This window comes from Anolis carolinensis, chromosome 2 (genome assembly GCF_035594765.1).
Source record: "Anolis carolinensis isolate JA03-04 chromosome 2, rAnoCar3.1.pri, whole genome shotgun sequence".
Classification (NCBI taxonomy): Eukaryota; Metazoa; Chordata; class Lepidosauria; order Squamata; family Dactyloidae; genus Anolis; species Anolis carolinensis.
In genome coordinates, this window is record NC_085842.1 from 261569811 (window position 1) to 261591675 (window position 21865).

The window sequence follows — 21865 nt, forward strand, 5'->3', positions numbered from 1 at the left end:
GAGGAAGTGGAACCTTCCCTTTCCCAAAAAGTTCAGGCAAGCAAACTGCTGCACCTATATTAATATATATGTTCTTTATCATTAATAAGATTTATAATTTTGACCATGCTCTGATGTTGCCTAGCTATACATGTCCCAGTTTTCATCTGCAAACTTTTGGAGACTATGATAACACCGCAGAGGCATTAAACCACTGTGTGTAGCAAAATTCTTGGTAGATGACAGCACATGGAGGAATTGGTGGTATCATAAAGTTTTCTACACATTTTAAAATAAATTAATTTTAGGTGTTATATATGATGACATCAGTAATTTACAACACAATTTATTTTGTAGCATATTATAGCCCTTTCATGCTAATTTGAACTCACAACTACACTAGAAGTACGATATACATGGACAGTGCTTGGATTTTGCAGTGCAACACTTTGCTTGGAAATAGATCAGAAAGAAAAGTTAAAACACAGAAATATGCAGATTAAGTTCTCCTCTCTTTTTGAAAAAAAAACACCAGTAAATACCACTCTTAAAACTCTCCCCATTGAACTGAAATGGAATGTCTAACACTCCTAAATGCATGAGAAACTCCCCATTAAAATTTAGTGGGCTATCAAGGAGAAGAGAACACACATGATTCATTTTGCTAAGCCTTCAAGACCTAGCCTGCTTTAAAATCAAGCCCACTTCTACTCTGTTTGCTCACTAACACGGTTGTCGTCAAGTTTCTTTGCTGTTCAGATTTCACTGGGAGCACAATAGAAACCACTGTGAATACCAAGCCTTCAGACAGCCATTGGATGAGAGAGACTCTCAAGCCTGAGTCACATACTTCAGACCTGAGTCACTGCAGTCACCAGGGGTTCGGAAATATTTTACAATGCTGCCCTGAACCTTGGTGCATGGCTGACCTGCTTTAACTCAAAAGGAAGAATAATCACATTAGCATGTGAGCAAAGGAAGTCAAAATGATCTCATTCAAAGAGTCCCCTTCCATAATGGCAAAGGGAAAGGGCCTGTACAAAACATCCATGGCTTTCCCTTAGCATCATGTTGTTGTCTACTTATAATTTTCCACTCTTAACTTTAAATCAAAGTGTGAAATAAACTTAAGACTCCCCTCCAACATCTTTTCAGGGGAACATTGTGTAAGATTTTGCATTCCTTGCTTCCCTTCTCCTTGAAATAACACAGATGTTGTCATTTTGAAGGTGTGTCCTATTGACAGTTTAAGGTTTTAGAAACTTCTAGATTCTCCTCAGTAGATCAAAGTCTGGCACAACTAAATTTTTAAAACTTGAATATGAGGTGGGAAAAAAAATCTAAAATCTCATCCATATAAGGTGCTGCAGATGGATGCCATGGTCAGTGTTATAGAAAGTCAGTGTTCTTGAAAGTTATATGTGGGACACCTGCGTTTATGCTTTCCAGAATTTTACACTGCAGTAAATTCGAAACTATTTGATGGGAGATTATTTTTTCTGCATTGGCTAAAAAAAGAATGATCAAAAGCTATGTATTCTGTTAGAATTTTTAACAGTGTTGAAACAATGAAGTCTATGTTTGTTTAAAATAATGGGTAAGTGGTTAGCGTGAACAATTAGGATAAAAAAAAACCACTCAACCGGTTATGCTGAGTGCAGATGTCCAGCTTTGGCACTTGGCTGAAGTTTTTCTTTCCCAGGTACTCTTAAGAAAACCTGCTGGTGTGTTTGTGCCTCAACTCTGCTTGACATCTGACTGAGGAATGTGATTAAGAGCTAGTTCCAGGCCTTACATGACTCTGTGGGCAAACACTCACTGGTCTGAAATTTTCAGAATCTACTAAACAGTGTTCTAATTAAGCCAGTGGAATGCCACATGAATTTCTCTAAAGGAATCAGAGATATTCACACACACGCACTCACTTAAAAAACCAGACTCTTTTTTCCCTCACATATATGTGCTTCAGCAAAACTAGTTGGAGACTATTAAGGAATTTTACCCAATAGTTATGATACCCTAGATGTGAACTCCTTTGTCAAACCAACAGGGTGGTAATATTCCACAGTGGCAGGAGTAACAAGAAACCAGCAGGACTCATAAATTCATAACAATTAACCAAACCATAACAACAACAAAAGTTAATTGACACTGTACGGTGCAACATCAGTTTTACAGTATAAGTCTGGTTTACTCATATATTATTGCTATTCTGTATTCATTCTAAGATGTTTAATTAATTTGTCATGTTAAATGTTTTGAATTTCTAAGCTAATATTTCCATATTATTGGACTCCAGAGGGAATCTGCAATCTGCCTCTCTAGTAATGCAAAACCATGGTTTAGCACGGTAGGAACAAGGCAAGACAAATAATGGCTTACATAACTCTCCTCCTCTCATCTCTCTGTTGACAGAGCTGAAAGGAAGCAACTGAAAAAATATCTTTTGAGAAGATCTCACAATGTCTCAGTCTCTCTGCTAGTAAATGCAAACCATAGTTAAACAAGTCAGGAATGTGACTATAGTCTTGAGTCCTGCTTGACAATAACTCATAGTTTAAATTAAGCATAGTTTGTCCTTGTTGGATGCAATGACAGACTATAGTTAATTTCTAAAGGAAGCCAATGACAGTGTGCTTTCTCAGCCTCATTTCTATAGCATCAGATTATGGTCTAGCTACCTCAATCAAACCAGCAGCTGTGCATGAGCAAATGTTAACCCATGTTTGGGGAAAGGTTATGATTGGTGAGCAGGTTTGCTGCCCAATGGGTTTCTCCTCCTATATGGGCTCTGTTTTATTCTTTGTAGAAATCTGATCATAATTTATCCTGTACAATACAGATGCGACTTGGAATGCCAATAAATCAACCAGAGTTTTGAAACAGTACATTTTAACATCATTATTTACGACTAGAAGACCCATATTCAGTGCCTGAGCTTTATATTAATATAAGTGGAAGATGTACAAGATTCTGGCAATTCATTAAACTAATTGATGCAGGGGAAAAAGGTGTTCCATTAATAAATGTATTTCAAATCTATTTTTTTAAAAAAAAAAATCTGGTGCATAATGAGTTTGCAGACCTGTGGAGTAACTTAAGAAATCACAGAGCACTGAAAAAGTTGGAAACTCTTTTTTTTTTTTTTTTTACTATCCAGAGACTAGGGTTTGAGACACAGGTGAATACTTGGGTTACTTCTCTTTATAACAAACGTAACCATAGAATTCAAGATAACAGCTAAACGGAGAATAGTCAAATGAGACTAACCTTCAAGTGAGCATAGTGAGCATAAAGGGTTCTAGTCTCCCTTTGACTATGGCCCGGCCATATCTTGACATCATAGGCAATCTGAGTATGATTGTCTTCCAAGGGTAGAGTCTTAGTAGTGGATCTGTAAGGGACTGTAGAGACCTATTCTGAATCCATATGGTCTGTCACAATGAAGATACAAATTTCCAGGCAGTTGTGATAAGGTCTTGTTTGATGCACCTTCCTTTTGGTACATTTCTTCCTTTCACTTTCTATTCTTGCCTCCTCAAAATCCATAGCACTATTGATAACAGCTGACCTCTACTTAGAATACTTGAGAGCCAGGGATTCCTAGAAAAGTATAGATGTCCCCATCTACATTTTTCTCAATCAAAACCACTACTCCACCCAGCAAACTGCTTCTGTACATAAATTGAAAGTGTAAAACTATATATTTTATGTCATTGAGATATTGAGTGTGGTGGAAGCTCCTTCCTTGGAGGCCTTTAAACAGAGGCTGGATGACCATCTGTCAGAGGTGCTTTGATTCTGCTTTCTCTGCATGGCAGGGAGTTCGACTAGATGGCCCATGTGGCCTCTTCCAACTCTATTATTCTATAATTCTGGTTCTAATATAAAAACTTCCATATCCAATCAAGAGTACTAGGTATTGCACTAGATACACAAATTAGAGAACCCTTCTGATTTGAGAAGAAACTCATGAGTTACATTTTTGCCATGAGCTACATTTTAGTTCTTGAAAAGGCTGCCCTATTACTCAAACTAATGACAGGTTTTGTTCTGGTGGGATAAGTTGTTACTAGATAAAGGTGCATCTGAAGTCCAGCATATGGAATATCTGAGAGCAACAAGATTCAAAGAAATAAAAATAAAAGGAAGAGGGGCAGGGAAGGCCCTCCATTTTTCTTTAGAGTCAAAGTGTCCTACACTATGTGTCATGTCTCTCAAGAAACTCTGAGAGACATGAAAACTAAAGTTGATTTTTTTTACTTAATCAGCACTGTTAAAAGGATGTTAATGTGTTTGAAAGTATTCCTCGGAAACATCCTTCTCAATTGGAGAACTCATACACAGTACAATCCTGACATTCATAGGGGATACTTTCCAAGATGCTCCCTGGATAGCTGAAACCATAGATAATTGCAAACCCTTTGTTTTGACTATACTTGGGTTGGGAGCATAGCAAAGAATCTCACTGGAGAACTTTGAGAGGCCCACACACACTTTCAGGGATGATTTCTTTTGTGGAGTGTGGATATGTGACACCATGGATATCTGTGCAAAGGGGGCCATATTGATAGTTATCTGAATGCAACTGCAGGAAAGAAAGAAAGGCAAAGCTAGTGATAGATATTTCATGCTACCAAAAAGTTTTCCTGTGCTTAATTTTAGATTTGGTGTGCACAGCTAATTACTAGCATTTTCTGATGAAGAAAATAAGAAATTTATCCTGAGTTTTAGGATAAAGCTTTGGAGGAAAAGAACTGACCATAATGAATAGATGATTATTGGCAGATATCTTTAGGTAAAGGGTGAAAATAAAAGACAACCTCCTTTAAAAAAGATAAAAAGAAAAGCTACATTCCTTTGGAAAAGTATCAAGAGAGATTTTTACATCTCGAGTCAAAACAACACAAACTGCCTTTGATGACAGGGGTTTTACCCAGAGATTGCTTTTTGAGAACAAATATACTGTTCAAACTGTCAAATTACAATGGATTAACTAAGCATAGTTCAAATGAACTCTTGGCATGGCATCAATCAGTTATTCTTTTCATGATGTACCTAGGCTAATATAAAAGAATCCAGTACAATATCAATTATTTCATTTAACACCTTCAAAGAGAAGATCATAGAGCTCTTTGTCAGGAATTACTTCAAGACAGGATGTACAGAGGGGAACAGACTCATGGGGTTGAAAGAAAAAGGGAGAAAGTGTTCAAAGACACATACTCCATTCTACAGCTCCCAAGAAAGTGATTTCAAACAGGAAACAATGTGAAAGACTCAAGGTCATGATTTTACCTTCCTGTGCCCTAATCTATACTCTGACCTTCCCACAAGAAAATTCCATAGATAGACAGACAGACAGACAGATAGATATTGGTGTGCAGTCCAATCCATTTGTGATCAACAAAATTATTCAAATGGGAAAAATATGAATGTACAGCAATGACTACCAATATGTTGCTGGTCCAAATTTAAGGTGTCAGTGGTGACATTTTAAAGTCTTGCGGTCAACACACGTATCTTTGCATTTTTTAGATTCAGAGTTATCTAAAGCCACAGAGCAGGGGAAACCTAACATGAACAGAGTCCCTTTTCAATGTCAAGGTAAAGGAATCCTATTTGGCTTTTGTTGGCACGCTTTACTTGTGATGATTGCATACTTCAAATAATCAACTGAATCTACCAATGCAAATAAACTTTTGGCATTCAAGACAGGGGCAGGCTAGATTTTAAAGAGAAAGACTTTATGATTACAAATAGAAAACACAGATTTTATTGTTGCTTTTCTTCAAGTACTCCCTTGGGGGTTGGAGAGACCTCTTTGTTTTTATTCCAGTAATGTCACTTTTATTTCCCTGAATGAAAATGTTAAAGACATGTTTTCTTGATGAAGAAGATAGTGAATTTCAAAAGCTAGTATAATAAATATTGTGCCTAATAAAGACAATCAATCTGTACTTTAGATTTTACTACTCTTAGAGTAACTATGAGGCTGTTGTACTTTGAACATGGCAGGAGATGACATAATTCACTCAAAAAGGCAATATTGCTTGGTAAGCTTGAAGGCAATAGGAAAAGGGAAAGACCCCAATACAGATGGATTGACTCTGACCATAGCTTAGCAGAGCTGTTAATTACAAGGTATCTTTGCGATCTCTCAATTATAAGGTTGTCATAAGTCAATACTTACTTGATGGCAATTAACAGTCACAATTCACTAAGGCTGTTACAAATGTGTAACCTATAGTCACACATTCATGACTAGATTCTATTTACAAACTCTATGTGTTCACTGTTAAGGGAATTGAAGGCAGTGGCATTGTGAAGGTCCCCCAGTCCCCACTTACTCGGCAGAAAAATAGTGTTCAAAGTGGTAAAATAAAGAAAATTATGAAGTGAGGGGTTACAAATAGATAAAGAGGGGATCTAGGAACATATAGCCACTTTGAATTAATGCAAGTCTTCACAATCAGATGAACTGATTGTATATACAATGTTACTAAAGGAACTTTCCAGACTTTATATTTTTTTAACAATCCTGTACAAACTCTTGAGATTCCTGCAGACCTGAGGTTAGCAAATGTCCTCTGAACCTTCAGAAAAGGGGAAAAAGAGGACCTGAGCCAATTGACTAGCTTCATGATGATACCAGGGAATAATTTACAAAAGACCATTAACTAGTTGGCTTGTGAGCTATTAAAAACATAATCTTATTGACAAACTGGTAAAATGTGGGCTAAATCAGTGCATGCCAAGCTATCTGATGTGGGGGACCAGCATCCTCTCTCCCCAACATTTGCCTGCAACTAATACCACATTTGTGTACTTTGGCTACAATTGTTTCTTTATTTCCTGGAAACTCTCCAGGGATTGACAGCTGGGGAAAGGCACCAGTCCATGTTCCACTACTTTGAGTAGCATGGAGCTAGATAGAATAGAATAGACTAGGATAAGATAGGATAGGATAGAATCATTTTATTGTCATTGTACAATGAAATTATATACTTTTCCCAGCACACACCACAAAACAACACACTCATCCCTCCACACTCCCACCACCACCGCACAGTCCCCAATACCACATCAATGTGAAACCTTGGAGTTCAACATAGTCACAGCTCTCCCAGTCTGTTTGTCCTTGCTTTTGTCATGTCATATCATCTGCCAGATGGTAATAATTCAAAAAAAGAATATGTTGGTGAGGTGGATCCTCAAGAATACGCTGAGCTTTCTTAAGGCTTTTGTCGCACCCCTAGACATATATAATATGTATTTAATATATAATTGAGTATAGTGAAATCAGACGGGATTCAGGAGTCCAGTGGTCAGGGGTACTAAAAATGACCTGGTGTATAAGCTGTATTACACATAAACACATGGTCTTAATCTCATAACAAATATATATTGCTTAATAATTAATTAATGTTTCTTTGGTCATAGGAAACACTGAATCACGAAATCTACAAATGATTTAGTGCCAGTTTCACCAAAACCTTGCAGTGTATTATAGGACTGCATTGAGGGCTAACTTTCAATAGATGTCTGCAAAGGTGCTGCTCTGCTACATACAGCTCCTTTGTAATATTTAAGTGTATACTATTCTTAGTCCAAACCATAGAAAACTCACTGAATCCATGGCACTTACACAAGTGTTTACTTACAGAGTTCCCATTAATCAGTGGGTCTATTCTACTTAGAACTTAAATTGGATTTAAACTTAAATTCCTAAAAGAGAATGAAATTAGAATGAATGGAAATCCTTTAGCCACTGAGCACCTGATGGCATATCATCATTTTTATAGTAAGTGGGGAGATATTTTACCAGAAAAGAGGATATGCATTTTAACTTTTTTTGCCATCTATTTCTGAATGACAAAAAAGGTTAAACATTCCTTTCCCACCCTTCACCTGCACCTCTGCTTCTATTTCTTTAAGGATTCTGGCTCTCCAATCACTGGAGATGCTTGAATGGCTCAGACAGTGAATATTTCATTGCATTGTCTTGAAAGTGCAACAGGTTTAAGACCCAGTGGGCCTGCTGTAGTCTTAATGAAGCAGTTAATGATGTGTGAATTATAGAGCCTGACAGCCCCCCTCCCCAATAAAACCAACAGGGATACATTCACAGTCTTCCATTGCAGTTAAGTAATGACAATGCAGTCTGCATAACTTAATGTGGTGCCATTCAGCAAAGCACCAGTCCTACCTGGCTGGGCTAAGCATTCCCATTGAGTGTACACACAAAGACATAAATCTACTGACGAAAGAGGTGAAACATAAAAAGTCATATGATTATTTATTTTTACGTAGCTTTGCAAAAGAAATGTACAAGCTGTGGGGGCTGAGGCTGTGGATCTATAAAACAGTTTGTGTGTGACTTAACTTTTCTAGCAGAATCGTCATTTTAAAAAAGCACATGGATGTGGTCTTCCCAGAGGATTTCAATGAGCTGATTGTTTACCCACATCAACGAGGGGAGTTTTGAATGTGCTAACACTAGACTTCACTTACTTGTACCAAAGGCAGATCTTTGTGTGTAGCTGGGGAATGTATAGGTCCTTTAGTCTGTAAGAAAAATAGCTGTTAAGAGGATAAAAAAAAGCTTTTTTGCATTTCTTTTGATATTGTATTTCAGGGTCACTTACTGATGCAGAATAAAATCTACTGAGAATCATTCCTGCACAGCAGCAAACCCCATCAATTGCAATAGGTCTGGCAAAGAAGAACATACTCTTGGGTTGTACTCAAAGGCAGCATGAAGGATAGAGTATGTGTTTAATGAATTTTGTATAAAAAAGGATATAGATATTATTCCAGGGATAATAAAATGGTATAGATACAATTCTAGTTATAATGAGGGAAAGGATGTGAAACGTCACTAAGTGCATGTTAGATTTTAAAGCTACACACAAATGTGATTACAATGGAATATTTTTACTTGAAATGTTGATAAAATAAGATTATCACAAATCCACTCTATATCCACCGATTTTGGCATCTATGAATATAATCCATAACCTGGTATAATTTCCATCAAAAGCCACCAAGAGGATTCTATCCAAATTATGTTGGCCGTACATACCTATACTTGCATTGATATGCCTAAGGATGCATCTATACTGTGGAAATATTGTCACTTTAATGGCCAGGGTTCAATGCTATGGAATCCTAGGATTTCTATTTTGGTAAGGCACCAGCAGTCTTTGAAAGATAAATCTAAAAACTTAGTAATACTACAACTCCCATGATTCCATAGCATTGAGCCTTGGCAGTTAAAGTGGTGTCAAACTGAATTAAGGACCTCTTCGCATGGGCTGTGCCATTCTGTTGCACCAGCAATTGCCCTGCATGCCCTCCCTCCAGGGCCGTAGCCGGGGGGGGGGGGGGAGGGTTCAGCCCACCGCTAAAGGGTTCAACCCCCCCCCCCCGAAACCTGGTTTACTCATGAATTTTAACTGGTTAACCAATTTAGGAGTAAACTAGGTTTTTTTTTAACCTGACACATTTCAGGAGGAGTTTGAACTTTTAACCCCCTCTCTAGCTATGGCCCTGCCTCCCTCCTTCCCCCATCATCACATGGTGGGGACGAGACAAGGTGTGTTGGCACCCTGCCCCCATCCAATGGGAGAAAAGGTGGCAACGTTGTAGCCCTGCACCCTTTCCCCCATCATATGGAGAAAAGGGAAGGAAAAATGACACTTTTCTCTCTGTACAGGAGGAATGTGGGCGGGTCTGCTGTGCGTCATGTGATGGCACATGGCAGGCCCTGTCCTTGCTGCGCTACTAAACGGCAAAATGGGCCAAAAATGCCCTGTGTTATGAGGTGGTAAATCTACAATGTAGATGCATCCTCGGTTTTTCCATTTGTTTTCCATAGGTGTCATTCAAGCATTTTTTTTAAAAGAATATATTGTTATATGTCTAAATGTATGAAATGCCAATGGTTGGAAGCAACAACAGTTCCAGAATGGACATTACTTTGATGATCACTCACAGGGCCATTAAGTGATTGTGAAAGAGTTTGAGTTGGGAGGGGGGAGGAAAGATTCTGAAAAATGATAAAGAAGGGCCAAGATATCAGAATTCACTCTGTGGAATCTAAATAATCTGATGCAGAGAGATTAGATCTTGAAAGGCCTAGAGCTTTAGATTATTACTTCCTCCCTAAATTTGAGCAGCCAGTGGCTTATGCAGTTGATAAAGAAGTTTAGAAAATTAGGCCATCATTTCAGGCAGAATTCAAGGATCTGAAGGAGACATGTCAGTATTTTACAGCAATCTGACAGGAATGGGTTCAGCTTCACAGGAGGAAACACCTCTTGCAGAGAGATAAATGAGAAATCCCGATCAGCTAACCCCCGGCATCTCAAGATCAGGCAACTGTAAATCTCCTAGCAACTGCAGGGAGTTCTTGTGGTTCATAATTACTCTTTTTACCAAACTTACTGTACTGTTGGATTTATTTTCGATGTATACAGCATCAGCTGTATTGACCATCCTCAAATAAAGATGTAGAGACAGTTACGTCTCCTATCTACAGCCTTTGCTGACTTGAAAGGAGGAGACTTGATGGGAGTTACTGGGATGTTCCAGCAACACTGACATGATCTGAGGCAGCAGCATCATCTACACTGTTGAATGCACACCCATCCATACCAATGAGAGTGCTGAAGAAAAGCTTTACTGGTAAACAAGTACTATGTCTGCGATAGTGCAGTATTTTATGGCTTGTGTGAGTGCCCACTGTTGCTGTACTTAGGGTACCTCTTCCCCAATGCACATATTCTAAATCAAGTTGTTTCTCATTTAATGTGAAAGAACACTACATGGCATAAAGCAATTTTGAAATATTTAAATCCTTATTCGAACAGAAACAGATCCTGTTGACATGTGCAATAGAGAATATTAAATCCTTGTCATTTAATGTTTACATCTTTGTGATATGACGAACTATAAATTCTGAACAAACTGGCTGTGATTTCTATAAAATTATTTAAAGGAAGAGTTGGGAAAGTTCCAAAAGAGTTCCAAATGCAGAGAATCCCATAGCACCTTTGAGACCAACTGAGAAAAAGGAGTTTTTACCATAAACTTTCATGGACTCCAATCCACTTCATCAGGTGCCTGGACTGACATCTTGGTGAACTGACATATATTCTAATGAATGGTGGTGGTGGAATGTGAATTGTAATAGTAATGCTCTCTCTCTCTCTCTCTCTCTCTCTCTCTTTCTCCCTCTCTGTGTGTGTGTGTGTGTGTGGGGGGTAAATGAATAACAAATTCAGTCTCAACAGTGGTTATAAAGAGTAAAGGAATGAAGGTAGGAAACAGTTCTTGCCTAGAAGCAAAATGGGAGGTATAGATATGAATAGTGGAGAAAATTCTTGGTAGAGCTTATTAATATGGATGCAGGATGTTTTGCACATGAAGAAACACAAGGTCATTGCTAACAGCTGTCATCACAGGCATTAGATCCTAGTAATATATACTGTAATATACTGAAGGAGAAAGCCGGACACTATAAGATCTGGCCTGTATACACTAAAGTATCTTCATGTTCAGTGGAGGATTTTGTCCCATAATCAGTTGTTTTCCCATTATCAGTGTTGGGGACAGAGTCATCTGTTAGTCTAGCTGGCCTTAATTCATGGAATAGGAGGTACCATCTTGTTTTATTGTCTCAAGCAACAGGATTCCTTGGGTGGATCCTGCACTGAAAACCTGCTGATAGGACAATCTAGGAAGAGGACACATTTACATGTATAAATACATTTACAGGTGCTTTGAACTTCAACTCCCCAATTCCTAACAGTCTACCAGCTGTTAGGAATTGGGGGAGTTGAAGCCCAAAATACCTAGAGGGCTGAAATTTGCCCATGACTGCTATATATTCATGTATAAGTCTAGAAATTCTAGTAAAAAAAAACAACCTCAAAAACCTGGGTTGACTTGTTCACTAGTCAATGTGAATATTGTAGCTGAAGTCTATTTTAAAAAAAAGGGAACTACACCCTTCTCTGAGTACAGTGGAGAAAGGCAAGAGCTTTGCCTACCCCAGGAAAACAGAAAAGAAGCACCAACCCCTTCTATTCTGAACACTGTCATGCAGTTTCTTCCTTTTTTGAATGTGAGGAAATGCTATATTGACTTATTCCATGACTTATCCATGTGGTTGACTTATATATGAGTATATAAAGTAGTTGACAAGCAATTTGGACTAGTGATCCAAATGTACAGCAATCTTTCCCACAGAAGAAATGTAGTTTTAGTCACAGTTATGCACAATTTTCACCTGGGAATACTCATGTCTGAAAAAATGTCTACAGAAATAGCAGCCCTAGGGCGAAAAAAATCTTTAGTTTGCATGGGAGAAATGTACAGCCCACTTTGAAAGGTAATATTTGTGGATTTTGCAGCAGCTCGATTCTGACCCCAAAGTGCTCAGCTCTGTAGAGAATTCATCTTCAGTTTAGAGCACTGAATGCAGCTGAGCAATAAAATAGACTCACATTTGGTCTTGTTGTTATTTAGAGCCTGTCGAAACTGTGGCTTTCAGCCTGAAACAATCAATAAATCAAATATGAGATCACAAGTTGCAAAGCATTCCCCTTAGATATGGGCTTCATTTTTGTTCCTTTTGTGTCAGGAAGTTCTTTGTCTTTGCAGTGGAATTGCTTTTATACCTCCTCATCAAGCCAAACTGTCCGATAAAGCAAACTCAATTCATGTCCTATAATGACAAGGTCATGCTCCACACAGAGCTGCTTTTAGATTTGCTTTGAGGTTTTTTTTGGTGGGGGGGGGGAGAAGCTTATATCAAAATAAAGGGGGGGAGAAGCATTGAGGGATTTGTATGAGTCACACTTAGTTTCACCTGAGAATATGTGCAGATAAAGGATTAATTCTTTGATTCACATCCTCTTGAGTTGCCCGTATTTTCACAAATGACTTCTTTACATTATTGAATACAATAGAAAATTTAAAGCCAACCGCAATCACACTTTCTCATGAAAAATTAACAAAGAATTTATGGAAATGTAGCAAAAGTCCCAAAGCAATTAGCTTAGATTTCTCCAGAGTCTGAGAAAAGCTTGGATAATTGCAGGCAGAAACTACATAAAGTGGCTATTTTCATTATCGCGGGATACAGAGCGTCCATTTTCATCACAATGGGACATAATGATGTTAAAGCTAACACAAAGATATATTTTAAAAGGTTATGACACAGTTTACAAAATGCTTTGATTTAAGTGACTTTGGGGATCTATGCTAAAGATTTTTTAAAAAAGAAAACCTCTTTCGCTGCTATTGTCACAGACTGTTAGATGCTAGAAAAATGGAGGGGGAGGGAGGAGGAGCCCAAACTGGTGTTCAGAAGCTAATGGTACATTACATTACCAGTGGGATGCACAAGAATGGATTTAATTTGTCCTTGAATTTAAAGAGCTGACTTGCTGCACAAATTGTCACATTAATACACATTCCAGAGAGCCCTTTGTATACACTTACTGATGTAGTTATCATTTTAGTATTGTGCTCTGAATAACTGGCTCTGGAAGAAAGCCAGTTAGCATAAAGTGAAAGAGCAAAGAGAAACATAAAACCATGAAAACGGAAATGGAAATGTTCTCTGTTGGATCTGTACACATGTTCAGTTCTTCTGATCTCTCCTAGTCAATGTGCAGTAAGTATTATTTAATAGTATAGGCATTAAAAGGTGAACAAAATTATCTGACAGACATTATTGTAATTGGATTGCACTGAAGCTGAGACAATATCATAGTTTCAGCTATGATTTTATTTAAGAGAAAAGGCTTTATTTGTAGATTTGTTTTACCAAAATATAGGAGTTTGCTATCAGGCCATATTCTAATCTTCTTCTAACTTCTAAAGGTTTTTTTTTCTGTGTCAGGAGCAACTTGAGAAACTGCAGGTCACTTCTGGTGTGAGAAAATTGACCGTCTGCAAGGACATTGCCCAGGGCACACCTGGATGTTTTGATGTTTTACTATCCTGTAGGAGGTTTCTTTCATGTCCCTGCATGGGGAGCTGGAGCTGACAGAGGGAACTCATCCCACTCTCCCCAGATTCGAACCATTGACCTGTTGGTCAGCAGTCCTGCTGGCACAAGGATTTAATCCAGTGGTTTTCAACCTGGGGATCCCAGATGTTTTTGGCCTACAACTCCCAGAAATCCCAGCTAGTTTACAAGCTGTTAGGATTTCTGGGAGTTGAAGGCCAAAAACATCTGGGGACCCCAGGTTGAGAACCACTGGTTTAACCTATTGTCTGCCATTTAAAATCCAGATTATCAGCTTTGAACTGGATTATATGGCAATGTAGACTCATACAATCCAGTTCAAAGCAAATAATGTGGATTAGCTGCTTTGCTAATCTGGATTATATGGTAGTATAGAAGGGACCTGGGTGAGCCTTCAATAACACTTCTCGTGAATTTTGTATGTTTTTCCATTATTTTTTTGTTCATTATTTTTCTTCTCCCTGCACTATACTTAAAATGTTTTACTCTTCACCTTGCTTCAATATTTAATCATAAATATGTTAATATTGTCAAGATGTAAAGCACAATACTTCTCACTACTGATTCCAATGGACACAAAATGTATATGGTCTTTTATCTTTGAGACTTCATAAGGGCCCTGGCTGACTGATGTAAACTTTCCCTGGAGGATTGGAATGTATAGGATTATGCAAGAGAAGGCAATTCTGCAGGTAACCTAGATCCAAAACATGCAGAGCTTTAAAGGTAATAATCAACACTTCGTATTTTGCCTGGAAACTAATTGGTGGCCAATTGAGTGATTTTAATATAGGTGTGATATGCTCACTCCTAGATGGACCAGTGATGAATCAATTATGTTGATTGATTCTAAACCTTTAAGTGAGTTGGTGGTTTCGCCAATTTTGGGATTCAATACTAGCAACTATTTAAAAGGATTTGGCCTCAAACTATGTTTAAATTAACTTATATTCTATTGCTTTTGATGGGACTTGTGGCCAAACCTCTTTATATGTTAATCTAGAGATAAATTCTACTGAATTCAGTATGGTCTACTCCTATGCATAGGATTGAGCAGTTAGTCACAAATAATGTTGGGTTTGTTTAGAGCTGTTGACTCTTTCCCAGCAGGTGTTACTTAAGGTTCTTCCACACATCCATTTAATCCAGAATATCAGAGCAGAAAATCCCACAATATCTGCTTTGAACTGGGTTATGAGTCTATACTGCCATATAACCCACTTCAAAGCAGATAATGTGGGATTTTATACAGCTGTGTTGAAGGGGCCTAAGAATACTGTTGGGGGAAAGGCTGTATTATGCCACAGTAACATTGCATTTTTCCAAATAAATTAATGTTAATATTTTTCAAAAAAAGATTAGAACCGAAAGAGCTGCAAATTGTCTTACGCCCCTTCCCCAATATTTCCTCATTTCAGCAGTAAATGCACCATATATATGATGTATCTTCAATACCAATATTTCTGGATGTTTAAGACACTCAGAGTAAAATTGTTGCTCACATGTAGCACATTTTTTATTTTCAGATTATCAGTTCCACCAAGCAACAAGGCATGTCGCTGGAGAATCTCATAAACAAATACATTCAGCTGTGCTGTGGATTACGCTAAAGTGACACATTTATTTAAAAATCTGCCTACGACTTGTCCTCATTGATTAAATGCCCTTAAGAAAGTGAATCTGATTAAATAGGAGCCATTAAGATTCAGCACACCTCCTCCACTGCTTTTGATGGCTGACACATTCCCTAGAGAGGGAGATTGGACAGCTGATAAGCGAACACTGAATTATAAGCACTTTGTGGAATGTCACTGGCAAATGAAAGATCTACTGTTTTGCTTGCAAAGCAAGAGCATGCCTTAACAGCACAAAAAAGGACATGGTGCAGGAATTATTTCATCTTCTGTGCCTAGAATATAAATGACTATATGCATCATGCATATATTTTTGTGGCAGAGATCAGCATCCCTTGTTGTGAGATGCAGTATCAATTGATCAGGAAAATTGAAGTGTCCGTCTAGGATTTCAATAGTGCTGTCAGAAACACAAACAAGCACAGTGTGATATCTCCATTGTGTACATCACAGAATGATTTTCAGAGATGTGGTTCAGGGCATGGGAAGGGTGGAAATGCTCCTTGTTTAAAATATCTGAAGATGTTGTATTTCTAATATGTTGACACAATAATTAGCTGATGATCCATGTAGAAATAATCCACTATACAGTGGGAGCCTGTGTGTTCCATTGAATTCAATGGATTCTTCCTGCTAATTGCTTAAAGATACAATCCTATGTATCTTGATTTGGGAGTCGATCCTAATGAGGTAAGTAGAATTAAAATAGTAGTTGACACTGAATGTTTCAATATACATCTTGTATATTCATCTGTTTTAAATGCAGACAGAGTTAGGTTCAATCCAGAGGCCCCTGCAAGTAAAAAAAAGCATTTTAGCTAGCTGGTCTGGGAAAGACTAAAATGTTAATGCTACTCCAGATAATCAGGAATCGGCTTGATGAACCATTAGATTAATTCAGTATAAGGTAGCTTCATATGTTATGAATCCTTGTTATGTGTGTTCTAAATCAATTATGTGCATAAACTGGATAATATACAACTATGAATAAATGAGTAGCTGCACCTCTTACATTATGACTGTAAAATGCATGCTTATGTGGGACCCAATGTAAAACTGGAATGTGCATTTTCTAACTTAGTGGGAGCACCAGTTTGTGCATTACAGCTGAAGTCAAAGGATGAGTGTCTTTTTCTGGGTGCTGGGGCTACTTGCATTTACCAGAGGGCCATATAGTTTTTTCCTGGTCTGGAGTGGGAAGAGCACTCAGAGGCAGCCTAGTTGGTTGGCAGGGAGTGTGACTTGAGAGCAAGTGAAGGCTTGGTGTGCGGGGCTAGATCCAGTTGAGGGCTAGGTGACACTTGTGAATCAATCATACACAGTATAGGGAGGTCCACTCAATCTTTGGTTGGGTAGGCCACCATGTCATGTCCAGCTTGGGGGAAGATGACGCGGCTTCATTCCCAGATGATAAGGAAAACTAACAGTGACTTTCACCCAAGTGAATTCCTGAATTTCTTGTTCTAGCATTATCCAGTAGGAGGGCTAGGTAAGTGGTTTTTCAATGGCAGATTGGTAGGCTAACTGATAAATGGGTTGCCATCAACTAGGAAGTGGGCCAGCTGATGCCTGTATCCAGACTCATGCTTTGAGCCAGGCCTATTAAACTGAAGCCTATGAAGTTATGGGCTGTTTCATGTCAACAAAAGGTTGCCTGTGCTCATTGTTGCTAAACATGAAGAAAAGCACCACATTTGCTGCTGGGTCTACAAACAAACTTACTTCAATGTTTGTGCACAAATGACACATCTGGCTTTCAGTAACAAGACAAAGTACAGTAGGTTGTCATACCTATTTAATTGTTTCATATGCATAATTTGACAACTCTGGCTATAAGTATATACATGCAATCTGGCAATTAAAATAGTATCAACTATTATAGCTCTAAGCATAGATGCACTTCTAGTGTGAAATCCGTGATGGAATCTGGCTTTTTTAAAAAAAACACACACACAAAAACCAACATTTATATATGAACTGGAAAGGTTATGATATATGCTCACATGTAGTAAAGTGGTAGTAGTTTTAGTAAGATTAGTAGTGATGGAAGAAGGAGGAGGGGAGCAACAGCAACAACAGCAGCAGCACTAGTAATGAAAATATTATCACCACCCAAATTGATCTGCTAGGAGAGACCATTATATATTACACATAATACCCAGATTTCCCATTAATTCACAGCATGAAAAAATCACCCATATTAGAATTACCATATATAATTTGTGACACAACACGTAACACTCTCATTCTGACATACACACAGTGCCCTAGACCAACACATATTTTTGCAGAAGTATAATAGTATTTTAATAACATATTTCAATTCCTCTCACTGCCTTCCCCAGACATTGGAGACATTAATTTTTTTCTGAATTAGAAGCTTCCGTAGTTATTTGGTTAGAATGGTTTCCCTTCTGCATAATAAACACACAATAACTGAGTGCATAACACAGCACATACACACACACACACACAATATGAAACATTATTTTCTTCCAAGAGAGTTAAAATACTACTACTACCACCAACAACAAAGGGTGTGTGTGTGTGTGTAGCAGGTGAGTTTTCATTCCTTCTGCTTTAATTTACATTAGTTGCTTTATTTGCTGTTAGGGGAAGTGGAAGCTAGAACGAGACAGAAAATGTGTGACAAAATTTTCTTTACCTTCAGGTTTTCCCCCCTCATAAATAGACTAAGAAATGCAGATTGTTGTATGCTCTTGGAATAGCAAGCAGAGTTTTAATCAGGCTCTGAAGAATGCTAAAAAAAAGTTGAGTTTTTTAAAAATATATATGTATTAGTACAAAGGAAAACATGCCCTTAGTGGAACAATTGCAGCAGCCAGTCAGACATTCTCTCTTGCCATTGAATTCTTTTAAGAAGGGCTCCTCTGAATCCAGCCTTAACATATTGGCACGTGTATGCACATCGTCTTTGAAGTAAAACCCACTGTGTTCAAAGATGTCTATGTCCAGGTGCATATGTAAAGGATTGCTGAAAGATCATGCAGTTAAAGGATCAGCTATTTCATATTTTACAGTCTGCTGACACTCCTCTTCATTACATCTCATGACAATATGAAGATTTTAAGGTCAAGTCACCTCTCTTCTCTCTCCCAATCTGTCTTTTGTAACAATTTGCCTGTTTAAGAGATTTGAAGAAACTTTTAAAGCTCCATCCATTTTGTCCCTTTTTGGTTGACCTAATGAAAGCATTAACACAATATGGGTTTTGGCAACTTTCTTAAGGCCAGCATTTTGAGTTCTTTGATAATCATCACACGTATATCATATTTCTTAAATTATAATATAGCAGTTACATTTTTCAGACTTCATTCTTTATTATCTCTTTATTTCTCCAATACTTTTCACACTGAATGATATAATCATTATGTATGATAACAGAGAAGGCAGATGTTGATTGCTGACTGGACTACTGAACAGTTTTCAGTATTTTTCATGTCTTATAGAAATACAATAAACACATCATGGAGAGAATCTAATCTGGCATTTAAAAAATCCAGCACAATCACAGTTAAGAATATTCATTGACCACTGAATGCTGGGAGTAGACATTAAACAGAATTTTTTCATGCTACAGAATTGTAGCATTACATTGCATTTTCACTTCCATAGTTTCATTGCATTAAATATTGTAATTTGTAGTTTAGGAAGTGTTTCTAATATTCTTAGCTAGGGAACTCTAGTGTCTCCTCAAACTACCAATTCCAAAATTACATAGGATGTTGCCATGACAGTTAAAGTGGAATATAGCACTATAATTGTATAGTGTTTTTTAATTGTGTCAGAAGCAGCTTGAAAACATACTGCAAGTCACTTCCGTAAGAAAATTGGCCATCTACAGAGACGTTGCCCAAGGGACGCCCGGATGTGTTACCACCCTGCTGGGAGGCTTCTCTCATGTTCCCACAAACTGGAGCTGACAGATGGAAGCTCACCCCGTGCCCTTCCACACAGCCCTATATCTCAGAATATCAAGGCAGAAAATCTCACAACATCTGCTTTGAACTGGGATATCTATGTCCACACTGCCATATAACCCAGTTCAAAGCAGATAATGTTAAAAGCCTATTATATTAATGTAAGACACTTTTTGAAACAATATGTTGTGATGTTGGTTGGATGGCATTTCCATTGTCATTGAAAATGTAGGGAGATTGAATAAAAACTACAGCAGCTTTTTCTGCTGATAAAGATGGCTTTCACTTCTGTCCCCACCAATCATTGTAACACCTGTGCCCATTTTACCCCTGCTACTATCTATGCCCTCATCACCATCTACACCGATCACAGCCACAATTTAACACTCACTACCCAAACACACCTTCTGAACAACATAAGAAAAACATTCCTTTCAGGCTCTGCATCTAAGTCCCCAATTGGTTGGCTGCAGTAGAAAGAGGAGGTAAACTAGATGGTCAAAAACTTGTTGGTTAAAAACCAACAAACCTGTTCTTGTGATATCACTGGATTTGTCAGTACAGTTAGACCGAAAAGTCTGGATCCAGGAACTGCCTTCTGTTAGCTAGCAGAACTATCTGATTTTGGGGAAAACCTCTTTTTCTAGTGTACAATTCACCCAATTTAAAAGGGAAGGAGGGGTAGGAAAGTCCATTTCCACCAGCCTAATTGCATTACCTAACTCTGGAACACACTTGCAGTATATACAAGAGCAAAGTTAAGGGCAGGTGTTGATTCTGCTCACTATGCAAGCATTGGATGTATTTTAAATTTGGGTCTCTGGAGAGCCCTTCAATATTTCACCCAGCACTGTGCAGCAAGATTAATTATTCCAAAAAAGTTATATCATTTTAGCACTAACATTACTACTTTTTTTAAAAAAATAATAATCTGTGTGTGAATATTCTGCCATTGAAGTCATTTCTATTTTAAGCCTGGAATATGTGAAATTAACATATTTAACAATGGTTTTAGAATTGCTTGTAACATCTATCTTAAAAGAACCAGGTTAATTCTATTTCAAATCTCCCTTGCTTAGATACTATCATTTGTACTAACTAGAGGCATTTACATTTTTGAAGGAGAGCTACTGTGATAAATTATACGAACTTTCCTTCATGGCAGGGGGTTGGTCTAGATGGTCCACCAAGTCTTCCAACTCCATGATTCTATGATTTATTGCTCAGGGAGTCCCGATAAGGTAAAGGTAAAGGTTTCCCCCAGACATCAAGTCCAGTCATGTCCGACTTCGGGGATTGGTGCTCATCTCCATTTCTAAGGTGAAGAACCAGCGTTGTCTGTAGACGCCTCCAAGGTCATGTGGCCAGCATGACTGCATGGAGTGCCATTACCTTCCTGCTGAAGCGGTACCTATTGATCTACTCACATTTGCATATTTTTTAAACTGCTAGGTTTGCAGAAGCTAGAGCTAACAGCGGGAACTCACCTCATTCCCCAAATTTGAACTGCTGACCTTTTGGTCAGCAAGTTCAGTAGCTCAGCGGTTTAATCTGCTGCACCACCGAGGGCTCCAGAGTCCCAATATCAATGTGCAATATTAAACATAATGACTTGGTATTGAGTCTGAAATCAATGCATATACACACTTTGGATTAGGCTTGAAAACTTTACATTTCACCAAGTAATTGGCCATTGACCCTAGGGATACTTAAATGCTCTTCATACTGAGGTGCAAGCACATCTCAAAATAGTCATACATTTTTAATTGTGTCACTTTGCCCCAAGTTTCTTTCATTGTGTATATTTATTTAAAACATTTGCAATATTCTGTTCAGAAGATTCTCAAGGTCACTAAAGAGAGTATGAATATGAACAATACAAACTGGATAGATAAAAGAGTAAATAAAATTCAGTAGCACAAATTGCATGATGCCATAGACAAAAGTTGAGAATAGATTAGATTTGTTTATCACCATTTTAAAAAAAATGTTCCCAGGACGTGATTAAAATGTCACAACAATCAGTTTAATTTTTGTTCCTATTTTATATACACCCCACCAGGAAAGTTCAAGGCACTCTGACCAGAATCTCAGAAAAAGGTCTCAGCAGATGTCAGGAGTTATATTTGTACTTATTGATGCATACTTCTAAATACCCTATAGGCATCAGATCCTATTTGAAATGAAGTAGGGTCATACCTATTCAGTGCTTGGATGGCAGATTATGGATGAATACCAGGTGCTGTAGGCAATGTTTCTAAGGAAGG